This window comes from Molothrus ater, chromosome 3, assembly GCF_012460135.2.
Source record: "Molothrus ater isolate BHLD 08-10-18 breed brown headed cowbird chromosome 3, BPBGC_Mater_1.1, whole genome shotgun sequence".
Lineage (NCBI taxonomy): Eukaryota > Metazoa > Chordata > Aves > Passeriformes > Icteridae > Molothrus > Molothrus ater.
Genome location: NC_050480.2, coordinates 2,901,261 through 2,916,613, shown reverse-complemented (window position 1 = coordinate 2,916,613; position 15,353 = coordinate 2,901,261). Strand labels below are relative to the sequence as shown.

The following is a 15,353-nucleotide window of genomic DNA, read 5'->3' as shown; positions in this document are numbered from 1 at the left end:
CACTGCTTAAATGATTAAACTTACCTTACACTGCTGAGACCACCATGTGGGGGTTTATCCTTTCCTCCTCTCACCACTCATCTCTCTGGGACTTTGCTTAGCACTGTGGGGTATCTGCCCACCTCTGGAAATCAACTGTATAATTTACATCTCTGACTTCAGTTGCTTGGTGACCAGGGCTTTTCTTTTAGTACCATGGATTAAAATGTTCCAGTTGTCACCTGAAAATCTTCCTCAGCCCATCCTGGGAAAAGGCAACGTGGTCAGACAAGCTTCTCCCTCAGTTCCCACCTTCTCCCACCTCTAAACCTGAGGTCACCCATGTACCTGATTTCCCAACTCAGTCCCTCTAATCAGTTACATATTTTTAAATAATTGTCTGAAAAAATGGACAGAAATTATGAGGATCATTACCAGCTGCCTTCACTGCTGCCATTCCCCCATGTATGTACTTGCTTCTCTGTCTTAACACCTGAAATGTTTGGGAAAAAATTTAAACATGGCCAATGACTGCATTTAATGCAGGAGCTGTGGCACCTCTGGGCTCTGTATTTATAGCTCTGTCATGTTTCTTCCTTGTACTGACCTGGAGAAGAGGATTTTTTTTTTCTTATCTGATGAAAAGGTTGTCTGTCATTATGTGGTTACTGCAGTACAAAATATTGCCTAAAACTTGGCCCTGAACAAATTTTGTACAAGGACAGTTTACCCCAGAATTCCAAGGAGGTGAAATCCTCCTCGTGCTCTCCAAAGAGGGGAGCTGCTAGGGGTAAATAAAACTGGGGTGAGTCTCAAAATCCATCATGGAGCCTCAATTTTAAATGCAGTGTCTGATCCTGGCTGAAGCCACTCTGCTCCTAGTGTTACTCCACTGTACTTGGAGTATAACGTGGATTAACATGGATTTTCATTGATGGGTGAGTCAGAAATTTAAAAATTACATGTTATAATCATGGTGTGTGGCTTGAAGAACATCCAAGGTACTTTAAACCTTATCAAATGACAATTGTTCAATGAGTGTTGCCAACCAAAAAGTGTTTCCAAAAGTGGAATAATTTCTAACTAATTAGGACCTTCACAAATTTCCCATCCCCTTCCATTTGTGTTGTCCATGAACAGACTGTGATTTTGGTTTGTTTTTTTTTTTTCCATTAGACATAATTATTCCCAAAGTCTTTTGTGGAGGGAGGATAACTTTTCCTGCCTCTGAGACATGATACTTGTGAAGCAGACAGGAGGGGCTGTGCTCACAGACTGTTACATGGGGCTGGTTCTTTTCCCTGGTTGAATGGATGTGACTTAGGGAAGTTTCCCCATTTAAGTTGTGTTATTTGTTCAGAAGTTCTCTCTGCAAATATTTTAAGTGATCTGGTTCATTCACTGTCAGAATGGCTGGAGGTAGCAAATGCAACCCCTGGCTTGCTGAAATGCACAGGAAATATTTCATATGGCAGTGCAGGAGTTTATTCTTCCAAAATGGAGAATCCTTAGTTAAGGGCTCAACCATAAAATATTTACTCACACTGCTGAGTCCCTCATCTGCCACTGCCTGTGGGCCCTTTATGAGCAGTTACCCGAGCTCCTCCCCAGCACTGCAAACAGGAACCTTCACTCTGGTGACTTTTTTAAGAGCGGCAGTAGAAGAAATGCACCTAAAGAACCGCTGTCCTTTTAAAGTCGAGTGCCCCCACTCCCCTGGCCGAAGGGAAGCTGGGTGGTTGGTTTTTCAGGGAGACACAAAGCCAAGAGGGCTCTGTTTTCACATGCTAATGAAGCCCAAGGTGACAGGAATTTGGCAGAGCCTGATCCCAGCAGCTGTGGGCCAGGATGGAACTGGCCAGGGCATTACATTGAAGCATCCCTAGATGCTTCACAAGCCTAGAGCCTGATCCTAGAACTTCATCAAAAATGAATCCAGTGCCAAATGCCCTCTCCATAGCCCAGGATTTTGGCAAAGTGTTTTTCAGATTAAGTGATAAATATTTTGGTAATTTAAGAGCCCAGTGTTCAGAGGCTCGATTGTTTGCTTTCTTTCCAGAAATACTCTGGAGGTACTCAGTGCCCAGTGAGCTTCCAGGGTGAATCATCACTAAAGGGTACACTCACCCAGAGGAGATGCATTTCAGAGCACTTGTGCTGTGCATCATTAGGGATCATCTTCAAACTTTACCAGTGCTTCAGAAAGGAAAAATTAGAAAAATGATCAGAGCAAATTATAAATTTTTAAAGCAAATTTTTGAAGTTCAGCTCTTGTGTGCCAACCTCACCCCCCCTGAGGCACAAACACAATTGCCCGACATCCAAGTCAGTGGTGCTGCTCTGAATCCCAGCTTGGGGATGCTCTGACCATTCAGGTGCCACGGGAGCAATGGCTCTGTCCCAGCAGCGCCACTCACTGCACTGAGCACAGGAAGATGTGCCCACAAACAGCTCCTGCAAGGTAAAACCAAGCAGAAAGACCAACCTCTGCCAGACCAGGTGATTTATTTACCTTCAGGTGAAGCCCAGCTGTTCGTTGCCACTTCTTTCTGGACAGGAATTCAACTCTGCATTTTAATGTAAAAAATTGGGAATAAAATGTTTTCAGGTGACAGAAGAAATTTCAAGTTCCTTAAGATTACTGTGAAATCAATAAGTAAACAAAGACAGGGTGTGCTATTCAGTCACCTCCCTTTCCTTTTTTTCCCCCCAGAAAGCCATTTCCAGCTGGATTTTCCCCAAGATGTTAATATTGTACTGGGTTTAATGCTGACTGAAGCAAGGTAGCAAGTGGTTATTGCAGTCCTGACATGCCTGCTCTGCCAGGGAACAGCGTGAGCTTTCAACTCAGAAAACAAGGTGAACTTTGTTGGGTCATCAATCTGCTTTTGCCTGCCTTGGCCAGGTATGTGCTCACAACGAGGATGACTTTAATTCAGGACCAGTTTATTTGTACTTTCCTTAGTCAAGGCCTGAGTGGTAAGCGTGGAAAGTGTTCGACCCCAAGGTTTTGGGTTTTTTCTGGAAAACAGGAATGTTCTTCTTTTGAAGAACTGGTCTGAAGTTTGTAGTGGTAGCTTTGTAGGCAGTTTGCGCACATAGCTGATGTTCCTGATTGTGAAACAAGAAGCTGAAACATTTTAAACAGAGCCAGGCAAAGGCAATCTTTCCATTTTCTGCTTCCTAGAGTACACTTACAAAGGAGAATCACTCTTTAGTTGTTCCTCTTCAGCATGAATTCCTGTTCCATCTCCTTCATTCCTCAGATCTAGTCCTCAGATCAGAGGCAGGAATACAGCTCCATGTCTCTGTAATGTGACACAGAACCAGCACTGAAAATGGGCTTTACATGGTGCCACTATGTTGATTTAGTTGGATATTGCCTGAGAAATAATATGCAAAGTAAAGCATCACTCACAAAGGTGTGCACCTTACTTAAAAATATACCAGGTCCAAACATTCCTGTTTTCTGTTTCAAATACTTTATCAGCTCCATTTCCCCTTGGTTTTCTTTCTTTAAGCCTGACGCTGCTCCTAGGAGTGTGTGCTTGTATTTGTGGGCATGTGTAGGCCCATGATTGTTTCTACTGCTGAAGCTGGCAACGTAGTTACTGTTTTCCAAGCTCAGTTACTATTTTGGCAAACCGTGGGTATTTGGGGATATGAAAACTGCTCAGCCGCCTTAAGGAAAAAAATTCCATAGGTTTTTGTTTCCATACTTTCCAGTTTTCCACTCATCAGTGGCAGGCTCGTGTTGAAAAATGTGTTTCAGTGTGAACTTCTGAAGAGCAAACCCCAGCAGTAGGGAGCATGTTCACCCTCTCTGAGCAGCACTGGCTGCTGTAAGGGAATAAATAACAAATAACACAAGCAGATGAATATTAACTAATACCAAAGCACACCTACCCCTCTGAATTGCTTTCTCTGTTCACATTCTTGCCATTTGAGCAGCAGGGCAGCACCAGCTCTCCTCACATATTGCAGCCTGAGAAAACAGCTCCAAAGGGCCAAAAGAAGCAAATAAAATGTATTTGTTATTATGCCTGACCTTAGGCAGGCAGTATGTGGAGCTGCGGGAATCATTCACGGAATCTCTGATTATAAGTATGGTGATAACTGGTAAGACTGTGCTGAACTACTGTGAAACAATTCAGGTAGTCAGCAAACAGGGCTAATTGCTAGTTTGGGGGAGATTATGGGTAATTTACTGCCCACTGAGGGCTTCTACCTAAAAATAAGCTTTTTTTTTTTTCTTCCCTTTGGACAGCACTTGCATGTTAATGTAGAATTCCTGATGCAATTACATGTGAAGAGGACATTCAGATGCACTTCCATAAATGCCCTTCTGCTTCTCAATTACATTAACTGTCTTTGTAGATCCTTTGATAGAAACCATGTTCTTCACTTTTTTTAAATAGCAAACAGGCGCTGAGCTAGACTTTGCTGTTATCCGAGATGTCCCGATCAAAGGGCTGAGGGTAACACAATAAACACAAGGAAAGAAACTCCTGGTGCTTTCCAACACAAACGAACGGGGAAGTGTCAAGCGAGCAGCTACTGACAATTCCAGCCCCGAAACCAAATGTTCGTGTGTGAAACTCCACCTTTGAGAAGGAAGAACAAACACCCACAGAGTGTTTTGGCTATAATTACTTCATTTAAGGGGAAAAAGAAAAAAGTGCTGGATTCGGTTTGCTAAAGTCAAGACATTAATATTTTTGGCATGTAAAGATGTAAACCAAATGTTTAAATGAAATGTCATCCCCTGGGTTCACATTTGCCCACTGAACTATGGTGCACACCCTCCACAGACTTTCATACAATACACATTTTTCAGTTCATTGAAGAAGGCCCCTGCTGCTTCTCAAGGAAAACTAACTTGCAGAAGCAAAATAAATACTGGCGTGGCACTGCAGCAGCGGAGCCTCGGAGCACAGATGTGCAGCACTGCCGGCTTTTCCATCAGATAAGGAGCACCCAGACATAATCACTCCAGTGTCTGGGACACGGCGCACGCTGCGGCGCTGCCCAAGTATGGCCTGACAGACACATGCAGGGAGTGCTGGGGCTGGGAGGCAGGGAGCTGACAGCACTGCAGAGCAAGCCTGTTATGTCTATGGCCAAATGTTTGTGTAATTTAGCCTGGGCTTTGAAATAGCCTCAGAAATCAGGGCACAAATGGAGCTTTGTGAGGAGCTGTCATGGGTGTACCTGCACCAGGAAGCTTCCGTCGGTCCCCATTCAACCAGCGGGGCTGCTACAGGGCTGCTCCTGGAGAAAAACTTTATATATATATATATATATATATATATATATATATATACATGTGAAGGCCAGCAAGATGGTTAGGGGGGTGGAGCACTCCCATGAGGAAAAGCTGAGAGAACTGGGGTTGTCCGGCCTGTAAAAGAGAAGGCTCTGGAGTCACCTAATTGCGGCCTTCCAGTGCCTGAAGGGAGCCTGCAATGGGACACAGACAGAGACCATTTCCAAGGGCCTGGTGGGACAGGACAAGGGGGAATGGCTCCAAATGGAGAGGAGGTTAAAATTGGCTGTGAGGTTTAAATTGGCCCAGAGAAAGCTGTGCCTGCCATCCCTGAAAGTGTCCAAGACCAGGTTGGACAGGGCTTGGAGCAGCCTGGGACAGTGGAAGGTGTCCCTGCCCAGGTTTGAGATGAGCTTTAAGGTCCCTTCCAACCCAAACCATTCTGTGATTCTGTGATATAAATGTGTATTTATATCTATATATGCACACACACACACAGATATACATACAGATATATACACACACATGCACACACACATATATTATATATATTTGGCCTCATGTTTAATTGTGGACCCTGGCCCTAACTGCACTGTGGCATGCAAAGGGTTACTGCTGGCTGCTTTTAGGTAAGACATCTCTAAAAAAGCAAAAAAAAGGTAAATGTAACCCTACAGAAATACAGCTCCCAGGGCCTGTGGTAGTTCCTATTAAGATATACAAAGTATCTCAGCAAGGGAAAATTTAACTTACATACAACACATGATTTTAAGTAAAGAAATATTGATGGAGTTGGGGGGGGACGGACAAGTATTTTTTTAGCTCTAATTTATGGCTGAGCAGCTTCATTTTAGGTACTTCATGGGAATATTTTAAACCAAGCCTGCATAATATTAAAATAAGTTAAAATGTATGTAAAATTTATGAGAGCATGTCAGGTGCAATGCTTGATAAAGTAAGTTTAATGCTTCAGAATTTTTTTCTTCAGGCAGAGAAAGCTGAATCCTGCAATTCTAGGTTACAGTATAATTTTAGAAACTCTTTTCCATTATACCATTCTTTTATTAATGAGATCCAACCCAATTTAACAAAAAGAGGTAAATTCCTAAAGAGTTTGTGGAAAGTCCTCAGCAGGTTGGAAGCTGGGAGTGTGTGATAAAAGGGGGTATTCTCCTGTTCATAGGATCTATTCCATTTTACAAAAACACGGGGGAAATCAATTCCCAACAAACTTTCCAAGGGTGCCTCTCCAGTGCGGTTTTCCTCCTGGAAATGCCGCCCGGCTCCGTGAGCAAACAAAAGCTTTGGCAGCTGACAGGGGCTGTACATCACTTTGAAAACTCTTCATTTACTGGGGGTGTGTCATATTGCTTCATTGTGTGACACTCCCAATTATCGTGACAGAGCTAAGTGACAAAGTACTGTCACCCCACTGCAGATCCAGAGCAGCTTCTTCCCATTTTTCTGCCTGGTCATGGGAACGTTGCTGAGCCGGTACAAAGGAGCGGCAGGAGCTGCAAACAGGGGCTGCAATGGCTGCAAACTGCTCTGCTCTATTAAAAATTCAGCTCCTCGGCAATATTAAATCTGAATTTACTTCCATCAAACAGAAACTTAGCATATCTCATTCTTCCATTATAAAATATTGACATCAGGAAGAGTGAATCCTGAAATGAAGATTATAGATGAAAACTATGTGCTTGGTAATTATCATTTTTTTTCTTTGTTATTATTCCTTTCCTCTGAGGATTGCACAGGCTGTTGCAAACAGTAATGAAGTTAGCATGCAATGCCAATGCAAAGTGTGCTGCAAAGTTATTCCTTCCCTCATTATGGATGAGAGAGGCGAGACAGGGGGAGGAGGGAGACTTCCCCAGCCAAACCCGCACGTGGGTGGGACAGCCCCCTCCTCACGTCTTAATCAGCATCCCTGCTGAGGAGACCCTCAGTGCCATCTTGTTTCTGTCTCCTTTTGTTCTGCCATTTCCCTGGGTTTTTTTTAGGTCTGTACTGGAGCTCAGAGCTATTAATATCAATGACACTTTTTTTGTCACAAACCAAGCAGCCGGTTCACAAATCCTTTCACTGCCCTGTAACGCTCTCAAATAACCAGAGCACTGGAAAACAGAGTTCCAGGCATGGAAATGTCCAACTCCTCATCCCAACAGCCCTTCTTGAGGCCTGACACCACAGTGGGAAGAGATCAACATGCTGGCCAACCTGCATTGGGATAACACTTTGGTTCCTGCCAGTGGAGACAGCCCGTGGCTTGGGATGGCTTCCACCGCAAGAGCCATGGCACCACGCCCTGAAATTCCCACCTGGCTGATGAACTTAGTCCCAGCTGGTGCCTCTCTTTGAGGTGACCACGCAGAGCAGTCCCCCTTGTTTGAGGGCCTCCTCCACATCCTCTTGAGCGCTGCTCGTGGCCTGCAGATGTTCCTGAGGAGTGTGATGTATCCCAGGTGCGACATCGCATACCAAGCCTGTCTCATGTGCTTCCTACCAAAATCAATCCAAGTCAATAAAGTGCCCACCCTCCTCCCACTGTGCTTGCAGAGGTTCAAAGCAGGACCAATTACTCTTAAGGTGGACTTGTCAGGTGTCAGATGAGAACAGAGAAGTTGAAGCATTATGTATAGAAACAGATTTATTTAGAGGGCTTGAAGAATTTGTTTTGCTATCAACAGGTCTATAAGAAGTGCTTTTATAGTAGAGTCCAGTAGAAACTGATACCTTGCAAAATGATAAGGGGATGTTGTTTGGGGTTTTTTCCCTCTTCTTTTGGTACCAGTCAAACACACAACTGCCCCCCAAAGCACATAAACTCACACCCAAGCTCAAGGCAGCCATGGCAGTAAAGCTCCTGACCTTGAAGGGCATTTGATCACAACCCTTCTTGCTAAACACATCCCCTTTCTGGTCCCCATTTCTCCAGGCTTCATTTATATATAATATATATAAATATCTTTGCCATGCACTCAGTTTTTTGTGTTTGGTTCCAAAATTAAGAACCTTGCCAGTCTCCAAGTCTAAATCTTCATGTGAACCTCTCTGTCCCTGCCAAGCCCACAGCATACAAATATCACAGCATATTATAATCACACAAGATGTTCCCAAGTTTAACAGTTCTCATCCCAGAATACCAAACCCCTCTCCTAGCATTCCCAACAAATCAATATGCATTATTATTACATGCTCAGATACTACATCAGATTTCTGCTCATGCCAAAATTTCAGCTAGCTGTTCCCTGGAGTATTTATGCTTGTGTACTGTATTTAACAACAGCCCATTCAAAATGCTCACAGCTCCTAGGAATGAAATGCACATAATTTAGGAATAGCTGTCTGGCTATTCAGGCATCATGCTGTGTCAAGGGAAAATTAAATCTCTGACTCTCCCCCTCTTCTAAAACAAACCTGTACTTTGCATCATATTTTGGGGAGCTGCACAGAAGTTTCATAAAGACCAAGTGGCCTTGACTCTTTTTTCCCTGTTTAATGGCAGTGCCTCCCCATTAATGCTCCAAAATGATACAGTAATTTGAAAAAAAAGCTCTCAGCATGCAGGCATTGTATCACATTAAGAAATCAGGATTTTCTAGGCACTGCACAGCATTAATTACACTGAGCATGCTGCAAATTTAAATTAAATGATATGCCATGTTCTGTTGTAAATATCAAAATGGATTGCAAGATAGAACCCCATATTGGCATTTGTGCACTGAACAGGATCAGAAAACCTCTATGATATGTAATTTCTTTTTATTTTAAGCATATGTGATGCAAATGTGGTTTTTATTTTCAGGAGTACCTTAGAGCACACACATGTACAGGTTAGAACTTGTCTGTCCTGAAAAAAAAAACCCTAAACAAGCCCTCTCTTAATAATAACAACAACAATAAAAGAACAAAAAAAAAAAAGCCCTCTTTGCTTTCATTTCCTTTCCAACATAAAAGAATAAATTATGCTTCTCTTTCCCTCCAACAAGTATTTACAATGTAGGGAATGGAGGGCACTGAGAGGAAAATGGGGAATATGAGGGGCTGGAGCAGGTCAGCAGGAAGCAGGAGGATCTGATTTTGTCATGTGGATTGGAGTACCAGGATCCCATAAAAATAAATAAATGCTGAGGGGGTTCAACTCACTCAAGCAGGGAAAGGCTGCTCTTCCAGCTGGAATTTCAGACAGGAGCAGAATGAGAGGTGAGCTGGGGCTGTCTTGACTCTGTGGTGATAAGGGAGGCCTGATTTGGTGATGCCATGGGAAGAAGTGTCTGAAGAGAATATAAACAATAAACAAAAGCTCTGTCGGTATTTGTATTTTTCTTGGCATTGGTGTTTTACAGGTTGAATGGTCAGCAGCCTCTGCCCTTAACAACTGGATGAGGAGTATTTCTGGTGTATTTTCACATATTTCTATGTAACTAAATACTAGACAAATATTTTATAACTTTGCACATCAGGGAAAGGATGGCAAGTTAACTTTTTAATTTATTTAACTCTACAGAAAAGTCCTTAAAAGTTAACTTTTTAATTTATTTAACTCTATAGAAAAGTCCTTAAAAAATTCTGTAATTTTGGGGCTTATTTAAGGCCTTGATGAAATGATGAGCACTGAGCTGAGACCCACCGGTGAGTCTGAACTGGCACAAGGCATGAAGGAGACACAGCAAAACCGTGTGGGCAGGGACATGCAGAGTCACTGACTTTTCTTTTAACCCAGCATCACCACATTCTTTCTAAATTATCTTCTCTGTGTCTTTTGTTCCTAGGCCTTGTCTTCCTGCCCCATTTTGCAGCAGTCTGTGTGGGAGAAGTACAGCTGTGGGAAGCCTGATGAAAAGAGGTGGTTGAACAACTGGCCTTCAGCTCTGTCACCTTGTTTTGGTGCTTGCAAAAAAAACCAAAACAAAACAAAGCAAAACCAACCACACATACAAAAGAAAGACAAAAAAAATCCAAGCCAAAGATAGTTTATGTACAGCTCAGGAAGCTCTCAGCAATGAGTGTCTGTGATTTAATAACACACCTACCCAAAATGACACTTCTTCTACTACTCACTGAGAAAATGAAGGCAGAGCAGCACACAAGGCACTGCTATTGCAGCAACAAGCAGCTAAACTACCAGGTATTTATTTTTCAATGTACACAATTATTGGGGGAGAATAAAAATTATTCTTTGACACTCTGACAGAGCCGTAAAAAGCCCTGTGCTTCCCCTACTCCCATGGTCCTGACAAGAAACACCTCACAAATTCTAATAAATAGAGAAAAGAAATAAATACTTTAACTACACAGCATCAGGTTTCAAATAGCTTCCTGAATCAGAAAGTGCTGCTAGTCCATCTTCCTTATTTCCACACTCTGTAATGGTGGCTCTCCAAAAGTCAAAGTGAGATGGATACTACAAGGATCACAGACACTACACTGGGAAACCAAGTATCAGTGGGTACATCCAGATTTATGGTAGGTGATGGCAGTAAAGTGAAAGTAAAACTGTTTGCACAGTCTGTATTGTTGGCCATTACTGTGTATTTGCCCTTTTTTCTTGCTTAGCTGCAGCTGGAAGAATGGAAAATTGTACCTTCTCTACAGTATTAGAAGACACTTTGTGATCGTAAGGTCAATCAGACTGGTTTAGCTGCTTGAGGTATTTATGGCACCATCACTCAGTGTCTTTAAGGAAAGGTTAGATACATTTATGGGAAAGGTATTTTGCAGAAGCTTTCCTGCTTCATAGAGGTCTTGGACAAAATGACCCAGGAGGCCCCTTCCAAGTCTATCAAATGTGGTTCCCTGATTGATGCTGTTTCCCCCCAAAGTCTTTTCAAAACACAAAGCACTGTTATAAAATTTAATATGATACACTATATAACTTTAACACAATGCCATTTTCTTATAGGAAATGGTTAGCTGGTAGCACAGGAGCCTCGTGCAAGAGGAAAAAAAGGTAGAAAAAAGAAATTGCAGTGCAGTTTCTCTGCTGAGGGATATCGACTGTAACATTTACTCTGTGTCTGAGCATGGACTCTCAGCTGTGCAGGGGGACACCAAGCCAGGGAAGGGTATAAGGAACCCAGGCTTATTTATTTCTCCAGAAAAGCCTGACAAGGCCTGAGGTAATTTTCTATGCTGTGCAATAATCATTCCCTCAATGCAGGGGAGCAAATGGACACCCAGCTCTCCTTGTAAATCACTGCTTGGTGCTGTAGCAGCTGGGCTGAGGCAGAGCTGCCTGGGGAGCAGGAGAGTCCCAGCCCTGCTGCACAGGCTCAGGGCCAGAGCTCAGGTGTGTCCTGCACCAGGGAGGACACCCCACAAGGAGAAGAGCTGAGTTCTGTAACTCAGCACTCTGTGCCATGGCTCTGGCCTGGCCTGCTCCCACCCCTGCTGCACCATGGAGCAGGGGGAGTGAATCCCTGAAAACTGCGAGTGCCAAAAACTGCGCTTCTAAAAAAGGGCAGCAGCACCCCTGGTAACGTGTTTGTCTGCTGAGTAAAGACTCCGCAAGAGAGCTTGGGCCACATTTCCCCTGTCTGAGTACAAGACTGTTTGTCAGACAGAATGCTCTCCAGGTCTTCTATGTTTCCACCACCAAACCATTCAGTAAAATGATAATATTCTTCTCCCTACTATACTTCCTTTTTTTTTTTTTCTTTTAATTTTCTGAATGTTTCCTAAATTGACTTTTTTTTCCTTTGAAACCATTAACATATTTAAAAATTAAAGTCATGTGATGATTTTTAAAAAAACAGCAAGAAAAACCCAACCAGATTCTCTGGGCCATCTGGTTGAAATGCTCTGGTCAGCCTCCACTGCTCTGTAGTAAGTTTTAATTTTAGATTTTCACAGGGGGAGAAAAAAACGAAAGAAAAAAATACCCAGAATTTTATTGAATTGGAGTTTACTCTCAAAATAATTTTATACTAACCTTTTTATTTTCACTCCAACTGATTTAGTTAAATGCCAAACTCTTCTTCCAAAAAATCAGCTCCCAGCCCCCATCTTCTTGGGATAGCCCTGACAGGAAATAACAACATCCATACACAGACACTCTGAAGCCTTTTGAAGTCTCACAAATGTGAGCTGTTCCCTTTTGCAGAGCAGGCTGGGATTAACTCTTTTATTAACCTTATAACCTCATCATGAGAAAGAAAAATAGCCAATCCCTTTTGTTTTATTTCTTTTAAAATCTGGATGCATGCTGCCTTCTCTACCCAAACATTTGTGAGCTCACCCTACAGACAGGAGTAAAAGAGCCCATGGAAAGCCCCCTCTCCCTGAGGAGCTCCCCAAAGCCCCCCTTGGGCCCTCCCATTATGTTGCACTCAGTGTCAAATTTTGTGTTTTCACTGGAAAATATTTTCACTTCACAGGAGGGTTGTGTCTCTCTGTATTGGTGGGAGCAAATAACAACCTTTTGGTCCTTTTCAACACATTGCATCAATGTATTTTCCTGATTCCCATGTCAAAAAAAAGCATCTTTTAGCAGAATGAAAAATCTGACCTGGGTGTAATCCTGACAGGGCTCCAATTGCTCATCCTTAGTTTCATCCCTGCACTGCAGCACAGAGAAAGAGGCTCACATTGGAATAGCTCTTCTCACCAGTGTCAAAATGGTAAAAATTTGCTCAGAGAGTGACATGAGCAGGAATTTCAAAGGCAGGAAAATTTATCTCCTGCTCTTTGTCTTACACTATGGTGCACTGTGGTGGTTGGAAGATTTAACTTCCAAGCATCCCATCTATATAAATCCTAGAGGAAAACAACTCCCCAGCTTCTTTTTTTTTTTTTGGTGTTGAGCTCAGCAGCTGGAATCTGCCAGGGAATGATAGCCAAGATAAGGATGGAGGAAAACTTTCCTGTAGCCTTCAGGTGTTGGTCAAGGGTCAGGATTAGGGAACAGCCAAAGCCAAACAGAGCTCTGTGTGTCACACAGGGTCACAGCTCTTTAGTTTGGGGTTTGGGCCAGTCCTGCCTCTGCCCTGCTCAGCTCAGCCCATTAACTGCTCTGGTGATACAGCCCCTCCTGGGCTTTCTGCTTTTCAAAGGTTTACACTCAGTTTAAATCTCAATCAAAAGCTCCACTTTAGCTTTTAGGAGGCCAAGACACTTAAAAATCTCCGATGGGAAGGGCAAGTGAGGAAGGCAGAGTACGTCTCCCTTGCAAAGGCATTCAGATGCCACCTGGATGAGGAGTTTCCAGCTGCTTTGCTGGATAAACAGACACAGCACAGTGTCTGTTCTAATGTGCAGGGGTGCCCTTCACACCAACAGGCAGAGAAAAGAGGCAATGGGAAGTGTAAGAGGCACCACAATAAAAAAAGGCAGGAGATCCAAGTGAAATTTTACCCTCTTTGATTTTTGAAAATGGGAAAACCCATTCGGGATCAGGGATTTCCAGACTGGGCTGTATGCACCATTAATTGTTCCATGAAGCAGAGCTGGTCTGTTATTGTTGCATCCTCCAAAAACAGCTGTTACTATGAGCTCTGTGGGACTCAGGAACTCCATTTCCCAGTTTTCACTTAGTACTTCAGTGATCATATATAAATAATAGTAATGATAATCATAACAATACCTGGCTTGCCGTTACGTTGTACTCAGTCTTTGTGATGCTCTCTCATGATAAAATCTGGGTATTAAACACTTTAACTGAAACTCTTAATAAAACAGAGATATTTTTACTTGTGCTGTTATGTTCACATTGTGATCACAAAGCACTTTACAGAATCAAATGGAAGTAGCCAGTCAGATTCTTCTATAGAGGATTTTGTGCATCTCAGCAGTGTGTAACAAAGCTGTACAGACAAGTAACTGTCAAACATACCATGTTTTGGGGTTTGTCCTGGCTGAGCAGCATCCAAAAGCTTGGGGTTTGTCCTTCAGATTGGCATCAAAGTCTGTAAAGCCACCACAAATTACATGACAAGAGGGACTGGATGATCTCACTGACTAGACAAGAACAGGCTGTGGTGTCTCATTATCAAGGTCCCTGGGTCAGAAAGAAAAAAGGAAAAAGGTTATAATTTTCCAGGTTTAGGAAAAAAGCCATGGAAGTCTTGGAGCTGAGTACTGAGCAGCCTCCCTGGTGTCACTGCAAGGGGACAAGGCAAATGCTCGTGGTAAATGGTGCCCTCTGAGCTCTGAGAGGGTCTCCAGCTTTGGGCCCTGTACCAGGTACTTCTGGAGCTGTGAGACAGTGAGGGGCTTTGTTCCCTCCTGTATAATTGATAAATTACCATTGTTAGCACTAAACAATACAACTGAGCACAGAATGGAAACATGCTAATGCTTTATCCAGCTCCAGCAATTCTGCTCATGTGCTCACACTGTTCTTAAATGTGCTAGGTATTTGTTTGATGAAACAATAAGTTTTAGAAAAGAGAAAAATAAGAACTTCAAAGATAATAAAAACCTTGACTACATACTTTACCACAGGCAGCTGTGAATAAGCTTCAGTACTCTTTATTTTTAACATTCCAGATATGTAATTTAATGCAGGTCTAATGACAGTCTCGAACATACTGCTTTAATCGAAATTGTTCAAGCTCTGTTCTGTGACAAGGGCTCACAAGATACCAGCAGGGTTGTCCATTTTCCCCACTTCTGTAGGGAAAAGAAAAGGAGGGGAGGGGGACACTCTTGAACTTATGTTGCTATTGATGTGTAATATACAATAAAAAAACAGTTAAATTTCAATTACCCACAGGTAATTATAATTTTATTGTTTGACTGTACTATGGGGAATTTTGTAATTCCCCAGACTAATAATTTTCTATAATTTTACAGGTTGTCAAATAAACTATTAAAGATTATCTTTGAAAAGGATTCTGCAATTGTAAGGACATATCATACTGTTCCTGTACATTATTAGTAATTAGAGATCTCTGGATAGTGAAATATCCACACTGTATGCTAGCTGCTGGATACCATATTTTCTAACAGCCTCCTGTAATCTTGAACCAAAGCTTTCAAACTTCTCAGCCACTGTAGCCTAAGTCACGTCCAAACTTTTATTAATATTCACTGAGCACTCATTAAGCAATTCTGGTGTGTTCCAACCATTAAACCTGTGCTTCCTGACAGGGAAAAGCAAAAGCTT

The 15,353-nt window shown here is 42.6% G+C and overlaps 1 long non-coding RNA gene across 2 annotated transcripts in view; it reads left to right on the top strand.

Annotated features, from left to right (window-relative positions):
• Nucleotides 1-15,066, top strand: part of LOC118684973 (uncharacterized) — a 435,555-nt gene extending 420,489 nt beyond the window's left edge. The window contains exons 8-9 of one of the 2 annotated variants that reach the window (XR_004979914.1): nt 2,693-2,884; nt 10,021-15,066. This is a non-coding gene — a long non-coding RNA (uncharacterized LOC118684973). The remainder of the gene's footprint in view (nt 1-2,692; nt 2,885-10,020) is intronic. The other variant, XR_004979913.1, reaches the window with a different exon arrangement.
• Nucleotides 15,067-15,353: the final 287 nt, after the last annotated feature.